This window comes from Bos grunniens, chromosome 29, assembly GCF_055505025.1.
Source record: "Bos grunniens cultivar Pamir isolate PY7600 chromosome 29, Bosgru_T2T1.0, whole genome shotgun sequence".
Classification (NCBI taxonomy): domain Eukaryota; kingdom Metazoa; phylum Chordata; class Mammalia; order Artiodactyla; family Bovidae; genus Bos; species Bos grunniens.
This window is the reverse complement of record NC_141193.1, coordinates 21,392,904-21,409,404: the sequence shown is the minus strand read 5'-3', so window position 1 is coordinate 21,409,404 and position 16,501 is coordinate 21,392,904. Positions and strand designations below refer to the sequence as shown.

Genomic DNA, 16,501 nt, shown 5'->3' with positions numbered 1-16,501 from the left:
AGAAAGGTGACTTGTCTAGTACTTGTGCAGCCAGTAAGTGGTTGATCTGGAATTCAGGTCTGGGTATGTAAGTACTCCAGAGTTTACATCCCTTATTTTTTTTTTTTCCTCCTTCCTTCCAAGTTCTTTTAGCAGAACTTGAGTTGAAAGTGTATCCCACGCACCCATTAAAAAAAAAAAAAATTAAGCGTAAAAGGTCTTAAACATAAAGAAGGTCTTTCTCCCATTCTCAGCCCCTGCCCTCTTAGTTTCTTTTGCATTCTTTGAATATTCGATTCCTGTAGAGACATAGCCACGTCAGCATGTAGGTCATTTGGTAGAAGGGCATTGGAGATACACGGAACACTGCTCTCCACCTGCTTTTTTGAAGTTTCATCGTGTGCTCGGGCGCTCTTTTGGTGGCATTGTGCTGACATGTGCATCCGCTTTTTCACAGCTGCATAGTGTTTCGTGTGTTATTTGTGTGGTGGTGCTTCTAAACAGGTCCTTGTGGATTTTCGGTAGATTTTCAAGTCATTTACATCTTTCGCTGTTGCAAATGGTGCTGTGTGTAAAGATCATGATGGAAATCTTCATGCAAACACAGGAGACTTTTCTGTAGAAGTAACGATGGAATTCCCAGGCTAAGGGGATTTCAACAGATATTGCCAGGTCACTTCCAAAAAGGTCACTGTGATTCACCCCTGATCTTAGAAAGGGTCTGTTCCCCACCTCCCCCAGCTCTGGCAGGCCTCTGGAGCTTTGCTATTAAGATCAGTGAAGAACAAGCCTTTCCTCTGTGCCATTACATTCTGTATTGTAAGCTGCTCATTCATGTCCTTTGCCCATTTCTCTGTTTGATTTGTTGACTTGTTTCCTTATTGACTTGCATGAGCAGATTATAGGCTAAAGGGAATTCTTTGGTCGGATACGCATCTGTTAGAGGGGTACTTTTCCTAGCTTGTCATTTGTCTTTTAACTGTTCATTCTCCCTCTCTCTCCCCATTCTTCCTTCCCTTCTGCTCCTTAAATCTTTATGTTGTTGAATTTCCCTTTGCTTTTATAGCTTCTGAATTTTTGACTTAAAATCTGTAACTCGGTGTCTTCAATATAAAAATATTTCAAAATAGAAAGGAAAACAGAATTCCATATGACAGCCAGATTTGCAGATGTTAATGTTTTTGCATATTATGTCTGATGTTTTAAAAGAAATAAAGTATTTAGAAGAATACAACGGAGCCCTGACTCTATAATCCATCCCAGTCTATTTGATCTCTTGGTAAATGTAATAGTCACCAAGAATTGGGCGATTCCTCCATTTTTTTTTTTAACTTTTAATTTTATATTGGAGCATAGCCAATTAACAATGGTGTGACAACAGCCAAGAGACTCAGCCATATATATACCTGGATCCACTCTCCCCCAAACTCCCCTCCCATCCAGGCTGCCACATAACATTGAGCAGAGTTCCCAGTGTGCTGTACTGAGGTCCTTGTTGGTTATCCATTTTAAATGTAGCAGTGTGTACATGTCAATCTTCATGTTTTTTTTTTTTTTAATTCTTATAGCTCACATACCCTCTGTATAGTCTTGTTTTATGTGTTTTTAAAGTTAATGAGATCATATACGTTGGAAGGAATGATGCTAAAGCTGAAACTCCAGTACTTTGGCCACTTCATGCGAAGAGTTGACTCATTGGAAAAGACTCTGATGCTGGGAGGGATTGGGGGCAGGAGGAGAAGGGGACGACAGAGGATGAGATGGCTGGATGGCATCACTGACTCAATGGATGTGAGACTCAGTGAACTCCAGGAGTTGGTGATGGACAGGGAGGCCTGGCCTGCTGAGATTCATGGGGTCGCAAAGAGTCGGACACGACTGAGCGACTGATCTGATCTGATCTGATACTTGTATCCTTTGACAGTACAAAAGCTTAAGCATCAGGTTTATCCTAATAGATCCATATGAGGAATTTTTTTCAATTTAAGTCACTGTATAGTATTGAATCGTGTGATGATGCAGAGTTTGTTCAGCTGCCCCTCAATTTGTGGACATGTAAGGCATTTCTGTTCCTTTGCTGTTGCCACAGTGTTGCAATAAACGTCCCTGGTGTGTGTACACACACAAAGGTGAGTTACCGTGAACCATACAGGGAAGTGGAATTACCAGATTGGAGAGTATGCACACCTTCAGCCTTACTATTAATAGACATGATGAATTACTGTTCTAAGCCTTGTTTCAGTTAACTCCTGCCAGCAATGTCCAAGAAGTCATGTTTGGTTTTAATCTGCGTTCCCTGGTCACTTCGTGAGGTTGGACATCTTTTCACGTTTATGAAGTGTGTGGGTTTAAGCTGTGAATTGCCTTTTCCTGTCCTTTGCTTTATTCTCTTTGGTTTCTTGGTCTTTTTCTGATTGATTGGAAGGATTACTGCTATATCCAGGTATTTGTTGATGATGTGCTGTCTCTGACTTGTCCAAGGCCGAAACTCTTTACCACTGCACCACCGCTTCTGCCTGTGGCTGGGCAGATTTTGTGAGGATATGTTCTGCAAATGGGGTACTGCTCAGGAGAGGGGTCTGATCAGGGATCTGGGCACCTTCTCTAGGAGATGATATACCCAAAAACGGAGAGTGGCTTCTCCAATGAAGTCTCATCCCTCTTCTCCATCCCATGTTCTCCCCATCCCAGCAGCACACTCTGAGCCTGGCTAGGACATGGGATCCACATTTAGTTCATGCAGAGTCTGGGTGGCAGTACCCTTTCCCTGGGCAGCTGTGTGTCCCATGCAGTGTGGCAGTGGCCCCAGCAGCTGGGAGGAGAGGTGAGTGCAGTTATGGCTGTGGTTGCAGATGGCGCTGTGGTCTCTTCTCCGTGCTGGACTGGGGCAGACCTTGAATAGAGAGGGACTGCCGCGTGCTGGGGGACAGAGGGCAGGTGGGGAGTGGCCCAGACCAGGAGTCACCTTCAGCTTCCAGGGCCCACGTGCTTCCTCTGGACCCGGCCGGTATGGAGGCTGCAGGCTCTTAATCCTGGGCAATGTTTTGAGTCTCCCACGCCTCTGAGAACATATTCTTACTGCTCTCATTTCACAGATGGGAAGTGAGGCCCAGGACATGTTGAACCTTGTCAAGGGACACCCGGCCCCGTGACCACCTGGGTTGAACCCCAAGTCTGTGTCCAGACCCCTTTCCTCTACTTCCAGGAGGCCAAGGATACTTGGAGGTCTGGGGCTTGCTGGCTGGGGTGTTAGCCCAGGCTGGCCCTCTTGAGCAAGTAAGATGAAGGGAGATTTCCTGGTCACAGGGTGTCTCCAGGCTTGGAGCCCTCCTGGCACCCCACAGGGTGTGCTGGCATCAGCTTACAGTGTGGTCCAGGCACCTTGGAGCTGGAGTGAGTCAAAGGTAACAATAGCCAGTCCTGCAGAAACAATACCTTCTTGGTATAAAGGTGTGTTTGTTAGCATAGCATCATCCACTTGGCAAAAAAGCATGGCACTGGCTGGCTCTGCAAGGTCCAGAACTGAGCCTCTAACAAGCTCCTGGCGCCTAATTTGCCCAGGTCATTGCAAAGGAAGGGTCTGGAATGTTTTAACTTGACGAAACTTTCCGTTCATACTTGTTCTGCTAATTTGCTCATTCATTTAGACATCTGTTCATTTCAATATTCGTTACTTACCCACCACGCATCAGGTGTTACATTTGGTGCTGGAGATACTGTGGGCCCTAAAGTCGCTGCTTTCATGGGTCGGTCGCCAGATCTCCTGAGTACGGGAGATGGTGTGGTGTACCTTACAAGAGGAGATAAAACAGGGCAGCGGTGCGGAACAGACTGGGAGTGATGGGGAAGCCCGGGACCCTACGCCGGGAGGAAGCTTGAATACCAGGACCCTCGAGGGCTGGCTGGGAGAGCAGCCTGGGCTCGGGTCCCACCAATGATGTCAGCTCCCTCACCGTTTATATTGTGATCAACCCCGACAAGGCCCCAGATGTGAAACTGTGGACTCTGACCTCGCCTCCACCTCCATCCTCAGATGGGACTGGGGTGCAGATGGGGGCTTGTGAGCTAAGATTCTTATCTTTGGGGAGGAGAGGGTGTGTTTAGGAGGTCTGGTGAAGCCTTGGGGATTCACCCGGGACTTCCTCAGTTCAGTTGGCATCCAATTCTGCACCATGTAAGGTTCAGCCCTTAATGCTGTGCTTTTGGTCAGAAAACAGACTGAAAAACAGTGTTTTTTCAGTGATGTTCTGATCTACCCACATGCCACAGAGTTGTGGCCTTTGGATTCCACTTAGCACACGAGGCAGGAGTACTGTCACTCTTTCTGGGTGTTTTCTGGGTCCCTGGAGGATCAAGTAGTAAAGAATCTGCCTGCAAAGCCAGAGACCCAAGTTCGGTCCCTGGGTGGAGAAGATCCCCTGGAGAAGGGAATGGCAACCCTCTCGAGTATTCTTGCCTGGGAAGTCCCATGGACAGAGGAGCCTGGAGGACTACAGCTCATGGGGTCACAAAGAGTTGGACACGACTGAGCGACTACCACTTTTCTCTGTGTGCTTTAGCTAACTTCTCTTGTTCACCACCACAACCAAACTGGTAGGGACTCTCTACCTCCATTTTGCAGATTGGGAGACTGAGGCTTAGGGATTCTTAGGGGGTTTCCCCAAAGTCATAGTCTGGTAAGTGAACAAGGGAGGGTTCAGTACTGGAGGCCAGTCCCCAGTCACAGCTTTTGGCCAGAGCAGGCGACAAGGTCCTGGGGAGGCAATTCTGCCTGACCTGTTCGTCAGCCATCACAGCAGTCCTCTGGACACCTGGGAAGAGCCAGCCAGGGCCATGCTTTTTTGCCAAGTGGTTGATGCTATGCTTACAAACACACCTTTATACCAAGAAGGTGTTCTTTCTGCAGAACTGGCTATTGTTACCTTTGACTCACTTCAAACACTACCAGCTCCAAGGTGCCTGAACCACACTGTAAGCTGATGCCAGCACACCCTGTGGGGTGCCAGGAGGGCTCCAAGCCTGGAGACACCCTATGACCAGGAAACCTCCCTTCATCTTACTTGCTCAAGAGGGCCGTGCAGGGAGGGGCTGAGAGCCAGTCCCGGGTGGGATGCCAGGGTCAGGCGGAGGTTAGGTGTGGGCAGAGTGGAGGCTGGGCCGCTGGGCCAGGTGGTCCAGACACTTTGAACCGTGCCTCTGTGGAGGGGATGTAGACAGAGGAGAGGAGGGTCTTTGTGACTCTGATGCACTTGAGACCTGAGGATGGTGCTCACTGTGACCAAGAATCATTGTAAAGGAGCCCTTGGCCTCCCAGCCGTGGTGTAGCCCTCCAGAAGCGGATTCACCTTCATACACGCTTCTGATGCTTCTAGTGGGGCCTGGGAGACTGGTCTGGTGCCGTCCAATAGAAATGCAATGGGAACCACTAAAGCAAGTCACATAGGTAATTTTAAATTAAAAAAAAAAAGTTAATTTAGCCACATGTTAAAAAGTAAAAATAAGGTGAAGTTAATTTTACTGTTTTAACCCAGTATAGACAAAAGACTTTCAGTGTGAGATCAATGTAAATAATTTTTTTAAAAAATATGATCGCTTTCTAAAATGACGGCTCTCAGAAGGTCAGGCCGAGGCTTTTGCCCCTGGGCCGCCCACGAGGGGAAGTGTGGGCTGCTGGTTGGCCACATCAGTGTAAATGAAGCTTCTCTGGTGGCTCAGCAGGTAAAGAATCTGCCTACAATGAAGGCGATCCAGGGACCATCCCTGGGTTGGGAAGATCCCTTGGAGGAGGAAATGGCAACCCACTACAGTATTCTTGTCTGGGAAATTCCATGAACAGCGGAACCTGGTGGGCTTTAGTCCATGGGGGTCTCGAAGAGTTGGACACGACTGAGCAACTAACACTTTCATACTTTCACACACTTTCAATGGGAGTAATTTTTAAGGTGATTGTTTACTGTTTTTGGTAGTGAGTCTCTGAAATCCAGTGTATGTTCCGTGGCCAACAGCGCTTCTTGGCCTGGTCTGGCCACTTGAGACTGCAGTCACCTCTCCCCGGATGGGACACCACGGGGCTGGTGCCATCCACCATCTTCAGAAGGGGCATCTGGAAGCCAGAGGGAGGGAGGGGACTGGCCGTACTGGTGGCTTCAAGCCCCAATCCTATAGGGCCTTTAGCTTAGACTTCTGGGGGCCGGATTCATCAACTCCTGGGTGGGAGGCCTGGGGGAGGAACAGGGCAGATCCCCGGCCACACCAGTTTCACTTTGTTTATGCTTATGAACCTGTATTATTGATTCTCCACCCCATCATAACACTGCAGCTTTTTTTTTTTTTTTTTCAGTGTTACAGCTCTATTTTATTTAGAAGATAGCAGGAGAATCCAAGACTTGAAGAGAAGAGAGTGGAGGAGTGCGTGGGGAGGGAGGGAGGGAGAGAGAGAGAGAGATAGAGCGCATGCACGCAGGAGAGAGAGTCCGAGAGATAGTGCTTTGGCTCCTCTTTTTATGTTTTTTCCTCCACCTGGGCCTGCCCTATGCAAATTGGGCTTAGCCAGGAGTGCTGTTTGTTCTGTTTGTTCTGCCTGAAGTCTTCACTCTGGTCCTCGGACCTTCCTTGTCTTTTAGCCACCGCCATTTTGGACTCCTTTTCCCTATTCTACCTACCTAACATTCCCCCCCTCAAGAGATGGGAGGCCCAATTCTTTGGGAATAGGGGTGTCGAGGTCTTTTTGGCTACTTCCTGCTCAACTGGGACAGCGAAGGGTATTGGGCCTCCCCGCTCTTGCTAGTCTCAATCCTCAGAGTCCTTATAGCGGTGTCCAAGGGTGTGTGATATTTTCCGTGGTCAGCTGTAGTTTTATATCTTTGTTGAACTGGCACTGCATGTTGTAGCTGGTTGACAGGTGTATTGAGTGTCCTCTTCTGTTTTCTTCCATGGCTTGACTTGTGAGTAGTGAATCCAGGGGTCATGTCCTGGTACCTTGACTGGTGGCAGAGGCTTAGCCTCTATGGTCTCAAAATTGGAGACTACTGCATACCCAGCTCTTCTTTTTCCATCCAAGACAAAGCTGCTTCCATCAGTGTGCCAGATTTCCTCAGGACTGGTCAGAGGATCTTCTGACAATCCCTCTCGGGGTTTTGTTCAGTGGTCCAAGGTTTCTTAACCGGAGGTCTTCTGGAATCTGAGACTGGGCCGTGTGAGGTTCCTGCTGAGTTCATTTTTCATTTTCAGGTTTTCAGCATGATGGGCCTTCCCCTGCACTGGGTTTCTTCGTCTTCCGCTTCTAGCGCGGGAGCTTCACTGAGTTGGGCTCCTGCTGTGCTTGGCCTCTTCCACGCAGAGGTTGTTTCAGCCAGGTTATATCCGAGTCACGGCACCATAGATGTCACGCGAGTGTATGTTCCTCGGTTCTTTGTCTCGTCACAACAAAGATTTGGAGCAACGGACATTAAAGCCCTCGGTGCGTCACAGCTCTTGGGTCTTGGACAAACCGTGCTACAGCTCTTAGGCAAATCAGTGTTACAGCTCTATTTTATTTAGAAGATAGCAGGAGAATCCAAGACTTGAAGAGAAGAGAGTGGAGGAGTGCGTGAGGAGGGAAGGAGAGAGAGTGAAAGAGAGAGAGAGATAGAGCGCATGCACGCGGGAGAGAGAGTCCCAACGGACTGCAGCCTTTTTACTGAGCGAATGGAGTTCAGAGCTCCTGCCCCACCCGGGCCGACTCCAGAAACATGATTTTCATGTGGCGTCTTGTGGTGTCTGTGGTGTCTTGTGACTGGCAGCTGATAAAGTGGACAATATCAGTGTTTCTTTACAGGAGGTTGCAGGCCGGGGCTGTTTGAGATGCCGGTTGTGGAGGCCGGGGTACTCTGTGGACCCCACGGGTGGGGATCAGAGAGGCTTCCTGCCCTGCATGGGGAATCCTCTCCTTTCCTCCAAGCTTGGATGTCTGGAAAGGTGCCACGTCTGCCCACTGGTGGGCCTTGAGGCAGTTGGTCAATTACTCTGCCCTTTGCTGCCTCACAAGAGCCCGGGGCCAAGACCAGCTCACTCCCCACCCGTCCTGTGAGATCATGCTGTGATGTTTAGGACGGAGAGAAGGCACAGTGCAGCCTGTGTCTAGCTAGTGGTCAGGCCAGAGGGGTTGGAGTGGGTATCTGATCTATTACCACTGCCTCTTCCCCTCTCTCTTGGCCTGCTCTGTGACAGTGAAGTTCCCAACAATTAGATCCATTGATAAATTCAACACATTTGTATCTAGAGCCTGCTGAGTGCCAGTCACTGTTACAGACATGGTTGATCCCGCCTCAAACAAAACAACAGAAGTTCTTTGCAGGCCGGGAGTGCAGGTACACTAAGTCGCTTCCGTCATGTCTGACTCTATGCAACCCAGTGGGCAGTAGCCCACCAGGCTCCTCTGTCCATGGGATTCTCCAGGCAAGAATATTGGAGTGGGTTGCCATTTCCTCCTCCAGGGGATCTTCCTGACCTAGGGATCAAACCCATGCCTCTTGTGTCTCCTGCATTGGCAGGCGGGTTCTTTACCACTGGCGCCACCCAGGCTAGGCAGTCGAGGAGAGGGATCTAACATGGCAGGTGTCGGGGGGATTTTTGACGGGAGGTGGAGAAGATGAGTGGAAAGCTGAATGGGGAGGTATCAAGCCTATGTCTGGGGGGGAACATTCCAGGCTGAAGGAACAGTCGGTGCAAAGGTTGAGAGCAGGGGGTAGGCCCAGCCCAATCAAGAACAGTGAAACCTGTGTGAGTGAAGCAGAGTGAATGAGGAAAACAGGGAAGGAGGGCAGAGAGTGCTGGCCAGGAGATCACGTGCATCCTCACAGATCAGAGCAAGGGCTTGGCCTGTCTCTCTGGGTAGACGGGAGCCACAGAGGTGATTTTGAGCTGAGGAGTGGTGATTCAGATGACTGGTCATTCTAGAGAACTGCAATTAGTGGACCACACCCAGGAGTGGTTGAATATAACAGAGCAAAACTCCAACGACTTCTGTCCTCACCTTGCCTTACCTCCCAATTGTATTAGTTACATTCAAGTCATCGTCCACACTAGGCCCTTGTTAAGAAATAAAATATGCCTTGCAAGTTTGCGTCTGTTGGAAAATATGCAATTTGACATTCTTTATCTTTAATCACAATCTGTCCCAGATAAATAATAGTTTGGGGATGTCTGTAACTTAAATACTCATTGGGCCACCTTCGGAAAAGAAATGCAAAGAAATAGCTGTACCTGGAAGCTAGATGCAAATTTCTGGCAGAATAGAAAATATTATTATAATACGGGCATAATAAAATTAGGAAATTAAATTTAAAACGTCACCATCCAGCTCACACCGCCCTGTGGAATCACAGCAGAGGACTCTTAAGCTGAGGAACCACTGTGGGTTTAGGTGGCACCTTCGAGATTCAAACACCTCAGCAGGCTGGAGACCTGAACAGAGATTCCTGAGGTGAGGTGTTTGCAAGTAAGATGTAGCACAGACCTGCTCCAAGGGCCCACAGAGTAGCCACACCAGTTCATGGTCCAGGAGACCTGGCTTACCGGCCAAGGCTCCCTGCCAGTGAAGTGGCCCGACCGTGAGAAACTGAATGCGGGCTTTGCCAGCATTTGTGGAAGTCTGGTGTCCAGATGTAGGGTGATGGTAATCCAGTGAGCACAGCTGCAGGCATGGAGGATAAGCTAGAGGGCTTCCAGGGGAGCTGGGGCTGGGGGTGGGCTGGAGACTGTCACCAGGAGGCCTGCCTGAGAAGGAGCGAGGGAGGCTTCTCTGAGCTCTCGTAAGCCTTGGAAGTACTTTGATGTAATGGAGAGCAGCTTCCTCAAGTTGCTCCAAAGGGCTGCAGATGGGCTTTCCAAGGATCTTGGCATCTTCACCAGCTGGTTTAGGGGTGGTAGAAGGCAGGGGTTAGGAGTGTGGCCTCTGGAGCTCAGCTCCTCACTAGCTCGGCGACCCTGGGCAAGTTGCTGACCCTTGCTGCACCTCATTTCCCTATCTCCACAGTGGAGATAATAAGAGTGTTTCACTCACAGGGTTGAGATCATGCCTTAAAAAGAGTCTTGCAGTGTAGCTTTCACATTCAGTCATGTCTGGAGGCATTGTGGGCATCGGAACTGGAGAGTGGGAGTCCTGGCACCTAGTGGGTAGAGGTCAAAGGTGCTGGTACCCAGCCTGTAGTGCCCAGGACAGTCCCCACGGTGACGACTCACTTGGTCCCTAAAGCAATGGCAGTGAGGTTGGGACCTGCCCCCTGCTGTTGTACACAGTGAGTGCAGAATACGTTTCAGGATCAGTAACAGATGTCAGGGGTTTCCCAGGTGGCTCAGTGGTAAAGAATCCGCCTGCCGATGCAGGAGACATAAGAGATGCAGCTTCCAACCCTGGGTTGGGAAGATCCCTTGGAGGAGGAAAGGGCAATCCACTCCAATATTCTTGCCTGGAAAATCCCATGGACAGAGCATCCTGGTGGGTTACAGCCCATGGGGTAGCCAAAGAGTTGGACACGACTTAATGACTAAACAACAACAAAAACAAGGGATGTAATACATTTTTAAATCTCATCTTATCACTTGTGTGTCAGATGTTTATATTGGATTGGCTAAAAAGTTCTTTTGGGTTTTTCTGGAAGATGTTATGAAAAACCCAAATGAACTTTTTGACCATCCCAATAAAATATCTGCTAGGTTCTAGGCACTGTAATAGAGTCTGAAGATATAAAGCTGGCCTGGACCTCAGAGGTCATAGTCTCATGGGCAAGATATGAAAACACTTAACAGTGTAATATAAAATTATATTATGTGATAAAGCATCTTCTTTAGGCTACATGCTGTCATAGACTGTTGGTATAAACAAGCTTATAATTGGAGAGGTCAGAGGATAGTGGGCAAGCCATGAATATAGTAATTATATAATACAAAATTTTACTATCTGATAGGTGCTAAAATCAAGACATAAATGATATTGTGTGGAAAGAAAAACATTGCCAAGAATTGTCAGAAAACACTTCATAGAGGAGGGCCTGTTTGAGCCAATGGTGCAGGAGTGGGATTGTTGAGGCCAACAGTGGGGGCCTGGGGTCTTCGTATAGGAGGGAAGCCTGTGCAGAGGGGTAGGGATTCTGAGAGAAGAAGATGCTCCTGCAGGCACTAGGAGGAACTAGGAGATGGACGCGCCGGGCTTGTGGCCTGGGACCGAAGCACCCCTGTTGCTGTTTAGTTGTTGTGTCCGACTGTTTTTGACCCCATGGACTATAGCCCGACAGGCTGCTTCGTCCATGGGATTTCCCAGGCAAGAATACTGGAGTGGGCTGCCATTTCCTTCTCCAGGGGATCTTCCTAACCCAGAGATCAAACCCTCATCTCCCACACTGGCAGGCGGATTCCTTACTGCTGAGCCACCAGGGAAGCCCAGTGAAGCACCCTGGTTGCCTCTACAAAGAGCTTTGGTTTTTCACTGAAGGAATGGGGAACAATGAAAGCAGGAGGGTGGTTTGGTCCACTTTGTTTCTTAGAAAGATACTGTGTAGGTAGTTCTGAAGAAGTGGCTCGAGTGAAGAAAGACTTGTGAAGGGACCGGTTAGGAAGTGGAGAAATTGAGATGAGATCTAGAATCAGTCTATGGTTCAGGAAAAAGAGAGGAAAGCTGCTTTCAGGAGAATTGCGTTGGCCAAAAATTCCTTCGGGTTCTTTGGTACCAGCTTATGGGAAAACCCGAACAACCTTTTTGGCCAACTCAGTACTTCCGCGGCTCTAGGCTAAGTGACCTTTACGCTGCCATGAGCTGTATCAGGCTTTGCACCCAAGTGCCTCCACAATATTTAGTGGGAGTTCAGCAAGCATTGCTGGAATGAGGAACCAGGGGTAGAATTGATGGCATTTAGCAGGGATGGTGTGAAGGGAAGGGGGACATTGGATGGATGAGCTGATGAGAATGTGGGGTTGGGAGGGTACGGACAGACGGGGGTCCAGTTTTGGACATGTTAAGTGTGAAAACTTTCAGATCATTAAGGGAGGATGAGCTGGAGAAGGAAATGGCAACCGACTCCGGTATTCTTGCCTGGAAAATCCCATGGACAGAGGAGCCTGGCGGGCTACAGTCCAAAGGGTCACAAAGAATCAGACACAACTGAAGCGACTCAGCATACACACAGGGAGGATGTGCAGTAGAAAACTGGAAATATTAGGATGGGTTCCAGGAGAGAAATTACAGAGCTGAAAAAAGAGCTTGAATCATCAAGGTTTGAGTAGTAGTTAAGCCTCTGAAGATGAACGAACCTGGCCTGGGAAGACAAACAGAGAAAGAACAGGGGTTCAGGGGCAGCTCCCTGGAGAATGCCAGCGCTTAAAGAAAGTGCAGCCAGCGTGGCGGAAACCTAGAGAGTCTTGAGCTAGAAGCCAGGGAGGCCTCGGCTGATAGTAGCAGGGGTCTCGGGATGGGAGATGAGTGAAAATAGACCTTTTTCAGGTTGACAGTTAGGAGGCCTCGGAAGGCTGCGGCAGGAGTGAACTCAGCATAAAAACAAGGTAGGGATGGGGTAGTGCACCGGTAGAGGGCTGAGTGGCACGTGAGCATGGGGCACAGGTGAAGGAGTTTGACGATTGGAGCTCGAGACAGAGATGCAGGGGTAACTGGAGGAGGAGACAGAGGCAGAGGGCTTTTTAAAAATAAAGTTTATTTTATTTTGCTGTGATGGGGATGTTTTCATTGCTGCACGGGTTTTTTTCTCTGGTTCCGGAGAGCCGGGGCTACTCTGGAGTTGTGCTGTGTGGGCTTCTCATTACAGGGGTTTCTCTTGCTGTGCAGCATGGGCTTTGGGACACGCAGGCTTCAGTAGCTGTGGCACGTGGGCTCCGTACTTGCGGCTCTTGGGCCCTAGGTCACAGGCTCAGTAGCTGTGGCGCACGGGCTTAGTAGCTCCGTGGCATATGGGATCTTCCCGGATCAGGGATCCAACTTGCGTCTCCTGCATTGGCAGGCGGATTCTTTACCACTGAGGCACCACGGAAGCCCAGAGAGGGTTTTGTTTTTGTTTTAGGTACAGGGAGAGTTGAGTCTAAGTCAAAGGGAGTGGAGGAGGGGGAGAGATGGAAGCAGCAAGGTAGGGGGATCAGTCACTGGTTGGGAGCAACGCTGGAAGTGTGGGTGGGGACCGGTGTCCGCGTGGTGGAGGGGGCAGGAGGGAGCAGAACTGGCAGATGAGTGTGGAGGTGGCAGGTGGGCAGCCTCGGATTTCCGCCCAGAACTGAGGGATACAGACATAGATCGTGTGACTCGCTCAGGGTTTCTGAACCATAAGATCGCAGTCTGTGCTTCTGCCCCACCGGTTTTCCCATCCCCCTTCTCAGGAACAGTAAGCCACAGCCCTTTGATGGGCCCAGGGGCTTGGAGGGGCCCGGCATCAGGCCGTGTCCACAGGTGATGCCCAGTCCTGTTCCTCTTGGTATAGTGGGTGCCTGCTGAGTGCTTGTGGAGCGTGTGATGCTGCCAGGCCCCCAGGGCTGTGGGAGGCCTCAGTCCTTCCCCCTCGTCCCCCAGGTCTGCCCTTCGGCGAGTCTGAGGTGGGGCTCAGCACCTCTGCAGGCAGGGACACCGTGGTTCTCAGCAGAACACTGGGAGGGCACACGGTGTTCCTGCCTTGGGGTCAGCTTTACCTGACTGAGCTGGATCTCCCGGGCAGCTGGTGGCAGGCAGAGGTTGCCGCACCTTGGATGTGAGTGGAGCAGATTCCTGTTCCCCTGCTCAGGTACCCTTCTGTGACTTTCCTCATGGCCTTTTGTCCCCAGGAGCTGTCAGGGATGGGGGACAGCTGCTGGGAGAAGACTCCGAGTGGTCTTGAAGCAGCAGCCAGCCCAAGAAACCTGTCTTCCTAGAATCCTAGAGGGGCTGAGCCTTCTCGTGGCTTGGCCAGCCAGGGGAAGGCATGGGCAGATAGCATCCTTAGTTGGTTTCTCGGAGCAAACCCCAGGACTAGCCAGTCTACCTAGCATAAGTTTAGGAAGAAAGTGTAGAACTGTACTGGGCAGGAGGTTCAAAAAAGAGTAATTGTCTTGTTCCTGGGGACCCATCATCTCAGACCAGCAAAGGTCTGCTCCATCGAGGACGGCTGAGACCTTTGACTTTCAGTGACCGCAGAACACACTCTCTATAGTGTTCTCCATCTTGGCTGTGTGTTCAAATCACAAGAAAGGGAAGGCTTTTTGTTTGTTTGGTTTTTGCTGGCCAGTGCCTGGGCCCCATCCCTCAACCAATTAAATAAGACTCTTAGAAAGTGGGGCCCAGATATCAGTAAATGCTTTAGCTTCTCAGGTAACTGCCCTGTGTATCCAGTGCTGTGACCTCTCGATAAAGGGAGCCAGAGTGCGATGTGCTGATTCGTTATCAGAAAAGAAGAGTGAGAGCTCAAAGGGTGGGAGAAGGGGCGGTTCACAGTGTAAAGAAATGGGCGAGCCTGAAGGATCTGGTTTCGAGCTTTGCAGCTCAAAGCGTGGTCCCAGTCTAGCAGCAAGCACCACTTGGGACCTGGTTAGAATGTAGATTGACAAGACCCATTGAGTCAGAATGCACGTATTGAAGATTGAGAAGCCTGCTTCCACCATTATCTGGACCAGTGGTTCTCAACCATTGACAGGGTTAGAATCACCCCGGGTGCTTGAACAAATTCCAGTGCTGGGCCAGACCAGTTCTGTCAGAATTCCCGGGTAGGGAACCCCAGATACTGCAATTCTTCTCTTCAACCAAGTTCAAGGACATCCATCTTGACAAGTGCTTCTCAAACTTGACTGTGCGTGTGAATCATCAGGAGATCTTTTGCAAATGCAGGCTCTGATTTGTGCATCTGGGTGGGACCTGAGGCTGTGTGTGTTAGTCACTTAGTCGTGTACGACTCTTTGTGACCCCATGGACTGCAGCCCACCAGGCTCCTCTGTCCAAAGGATTCTCCAGGCAAGAATACTGGAGTGGGTTGCCATTTCCTTCTCCAAGGGATCTTCCTGACCCAGGGATGGAACCTGGGTCTCCTGCAGGCAGATTCTTTACCATCTGAGCTATAGGGAAGTCCGACCTGAGATTATACATTTCTAATAAGGTCCCTGGTGAAGCTCAGGCTGTGGATCTGATAAATATTGATATAGTGGAATCACAAGCATTTGTTAGACCAACTTCCCAGTTTTACAGCTGAAGAAACCGAGGGTCAGAAAGTGAACAGTGACTCCCCCAAGATAACCCAACATGTTATTTATTCAATACTTGCTGAGCACTGGCTGTGCTGGATGCTGAGGCTTGAGCTGGGGATAAGACAGACCTGATTCTTCCCCTCTCAGGGCTTATTTGCAGTGGGGGAGACAGACAGAGAGCAAGTAATTAAACGAATTTCAGTTAGGGAGAAGCGTATGAAAGGGATGATGTGGTCAGGAATGACTTGGCAGTTGCTTTGGGTGGATCGGAAGGCGGGCCACCCTTGGAATAGCAGTAGGTCTTGACTTCCACTGAGGTCTGCTGATTACAACTCTAAAACTTTTCCTTCCTGGACACAGCCATCCTCCAACCACCCTGGGACTCAGAGATGGGCCCTCCTGACTCTACTGAGAACATCTGACTCTGGTCCACACCCCCCTCCTCTTCCCCATCCGCTTTCCCTTCCCCTCGACATTCTCATTGCGTGTTTGTGTACTCAGGGTGGAGCCTGGGGAGTGCCCCCCTCGCCCACCCAGAGCAGAGCATCGACTCCTTAATAGAACAGCATTCAGGATAATCAATTTATGGTTTCTAACAAGAACCAGATCTCGTCCTGATGCTGGCCCCCACCATTGAGAAATCATCTGAGATTTTTCGTTTATCTCCAAGAGAGCACAATCACGAGGGCTTCTCTTCCTTCCCTGGTCTGTCAGAAGAATCAGTCGGCCTGCTTGTGGAAATGACTGTCACAGGTCCCACCCCAGCTGGCTGGAGCAGTCTCAGGAAAAGGCCCTGGAATCTGTGTTTTTAGTACATGGCTCTCGTGATTCTTATGAACCAGATCACTTGGGGAAGTGAAAATGTCATGGAGAGAAGAAGCTGGCGCCCTGTGTCCCATATCTCTTTGTGTGGCTCTTTGAGCTGCAGAAATGAATTCCCGGTGACTCAGAAGCATGGCCCTTGGCTGGATGTGTGATCAGAAGGATGTCTTTGTGTGCATGTAGCAACGCACCCTGCTCCGTCCTCACCTTGCCGGCCTCTGCCCTTTCCTGAAAGGGTCTCCTGTCTCCTCTGTGACCGAGCAGACCCTTCCACTGCCCGTGTGTGTGTGTGTGTGTGTGTGTGTGCTCAGTTACTTCAATCGTGTCCAACTCTTTGTGACCCCATGGACTGTAGCCCTCCAGGCTCCTCTGTCCATGGGGATTCTGCAGGCAGGAATTCTGGAGTGGGTTGCCATGCCCTCCTCGAGGGGATCTTCCTGACCCAAGGATCGAACCTGCGTCTCCTATGTCTCCTGCATTGCAGGCAGATTGTTTTTACCGCTGAGCTACAGAGGAA

The 16,501-nt window shown here is 49.8% G+C and overlaps 1 protein-coding gene across 29 annotated transcripts in view; it reads left to right on the top strand.

The window, feature by feature from the left end:
* Nucleotides 1-16,501, top strand: part of ST3GAL4 (ST3 beta-galactoside alpha-2,3-sialyltransferase 4) — a 111,079-nt gene that overhangs the window by 21,560 nt on the left and 73,018 nt on the right. The gene's annotated exons all lie outside the window — the stretch shown is intronic.